The 2,902-nt window shown below is 32.7% G+C and overlaps 1 long non-coding RNA gene across 1 annotated transcript; it reads right to left on the bottom strand.

Annotated features, from left to right (window-relative positions):
- Window positions 1–219: 219 nt before the first annotated feature.
- LOC143049882 (uncharacterized) lies at window positions 220–2,182 on the bottom strand. The gene is made up of 2 exons (XR_012970343.1): window positions 2,026–2,182; window positions 220–1,359 (listed from the first exon to the last, which is right to left on the bottom strand). It is a non-coding gene; the product is annotated as an uncharacterized LOC143049882 (long non-coding RNA).
- Between the last annotated feature and the right edge of the window lie 720 nt (window positions 2,183–2,902).

Here is a 2,902-nt window from a genome sequence, read left to right as displayed (position 1 = left end):
CTGTAAACGACAAAAACAAAAGATCTGATTTATGACAAATTGTACTTTAAATGTTTGAAATCACCCAATGGAGGTTTACACAAAAGACCTTCATCGTTCGTAGGCAAGCTCACTACAACGAGAACACCGAAACGATAACAAAAGACATTATTGCCATTTTAGTCATGTTTATCCCCATTCAATATATTTGAAGCCCAAGACTTACAACGATAACATTACTACAGACTGCAATGAAGCTATTATTGTATAGTGTATAAATATATTAACGCGAATTTTCAAACATGAACATTTTTTCCAGAAGTACTACTGTACAGTATTAACAAGGAAACATGACAAGTGTTTTGAAAAGATCTTAAGTTTAATGCATTTTATTATTATAAGTAAAGTTCAAGGTTTAATTCAATTTCTTAAAAAAGGTAATTTTTTTTCCCCGATAACCTTCATTCTAAAACTAAAGGAAAATAATCATTGTAGAAACAATGCCTACATAGATTCTAAATCTGAATTTAAAAAATACGATATCAAATATAATACAGTATCTATATTCTAAATCAAGCAGTTCTATTTTTAAAGTTCAGCAGCATCAGCATTTCACTTCGCGGGTTGTTGAGATCAAAAGGGTTAGGACCGAATATATGCACAGCATCTGTAATCGTAGCGTATTTTACCACGAGATGGACGGACAAGTTTAAAGCTATTCAGGAAGTATCCAAGGTGACAGGTCACTTGGTGTCTATCAAGATATACAAAATTCTTTCCACCACCATCAGAATTAGCTGGTGTACTGTGGGACGTGCATCTCATGTTTGCCCGCTCCGACCCATTTGGTGTACAGCACGAATAAGTATACCTGTACATGTCGAGACCTCCATTGCGGTTCAGGTGGAACTGCTTTAAAAATCCGTTATAGGGACAAGCTACTTGATGACGATCCAAATATACCACTTTACCTTTCCCATCAAAATTGAAATTGGTGTGTCGTGATTCGGTTGTACATCTGAAATCACGAGGTAGAGTGCAACAACTTAAATCATATCTGACCTGGTTTCCGGCTCCGTTCCGTACCAAATGAAATGATCTCATAGCGGTAAGCCCACAGTTTGGACTTTGACGGTCCAAATAGACAGTATTGCCGCCTCCATCGACGGTAAATGGTGTACTAACGGAAGTGCAGTGTCCGTAGTAGTCACGCTTAAGTCGAAGTAGACTTTTTGAGGCTTCCGTCTCAGGATCAGAATTCGTTTCCATTGGCTTGTGTATATGTCCTTTACTCTCCTCCTCAGCCCGTATGACAAGAAAAGCTGAGACAAGCAATATCACCTTAAGAACTGCCATCTTTAATACCAGATTGTCAAGTTTCTGAAAAGAAAAATAAATTCTGTTAAAACTAGCATCTTACAATAACTGTTCATGAACGTATAATAACAATTTTAGTATCCAAATTATGTCTTCACTGAAATAATTTTACAAAATATAAATTTGGTATCTTCATATAAAATCCGCTTCAGGTCTAAAAAAATCTTTTAAATACTTATGAATGTCCTAAAGAATGATGTGGTTTATGAAGTTATGTTCCCGCCAGCTCATGAAAAAATATATGATACAAACACGAATAAGTACACACGTAACTATTTAAATTTGCGCCGAAAAAAAAAGTTTATTGAAATAATTATGAAAGAATGTAAATCTCAATAAAGTTTAATTCTACTTAATAAGCTTTGTAAAATTTCCTACAAACGTTATATATAGTCTTTACATTTGCGCTTTAAAAAAGCTTCATATTTTGTTAGCGTCCGAAGCGCTTTCCTGTATTAACCTTCATCAAAAGTGCATAAAGTCAAAAATTTTAAAACCAAGGATGTATAAATACATAAACACGTGGAGGATTTATTGACAAAAATGGACCTAAAAATATTATCCAAATTAAGCAATTCAAAATTCCAAACAATAAAAAAAACAAACACCAGTATTTTAGAAACTGATTATAAAGCTGAATGAATCAATCAATTAATAAAAGACACTTACCGTAAATGCTAAAGATCTCAAAATTGACAAAAAAGTAAATCTTTGCGGGCGAATTTATAGGATATTTTTAATATTACGCATTTTGATTGGTCAACATGAAAGAGATAGTTGACCGCCTTTTCGCGAGTCGTATGTTTTTGTCCTTTTAAGTTTTATCCTTGACATCGTGATCAGCTGAAGGAGAAAACAAAAATAAAAATACCTTATATTTTTTCCGACCTGGATGTAACTCGTTTTCCGATTAGGAAGCCGTTATTTGTTTAGGCTAATTTTGGTAGACATGTTATTTTGACACATGGTTTAATACATATTTTTGTCAACAAGGCATTTTTGATAATTTCTAATAATTAAATATTTTACATCACTGATGACATAATTTCATTGGTAATATATAACAAGTTGCTTTCTTTAAAAAAAAAGAAGCAATACGTGAACCCCAGACCGCTGACTGGTCACCAAAAAAGTTGTTGCTGAATTTTTGTTTGCTTTTAAATTGAAATAATTGACTGTGAATGGAATAAGATAATGATGATGTTAAAACACCTTTATTAAAAATATATAATTGTGTGTAGATTCCTGCACATGTCAGTTGAAAGCAATGTTGGATAGTTGTGAATAGAAAAGTGTATATATACAGCTATACTATTTGAATATACATTTCAAGGCTCGACTATTTTATTTATCACTTGGGAATGTACATCATTTTTTCATAACCCTTTTGCAAGCGTTTCTACAAACCGGCTATCTAATGCAAATTACACAAACCAATCGCAAAATAAATTTATGCTCTCAATTTGCTTTATAATCTGAATGCATTTATTTTATCTATCATATCTTCATATTTTGTTTCCTAGATGCTCAACTCGTTATTGAAGAT

This window comes from Mytilus galloprovincialis, chromosome 10, assembly GCF_965363235.1.
Source record: "Mytilus galloprovincialis chromosome 10, xbMytGall1.hap1.1, whole genome shotgun sequence".
Taxonomy (NCBI): Eukaryota; Metazoa; Mollusca; class Bivalvia; order Mytilida; family Mytilidae; genus Mytilus; species Mytilus galloprovincialis.
Note: the sequence above shows the minus strand (reverse complement) of the source record. Positions and strands in the feature narration are given on the sequence as shown.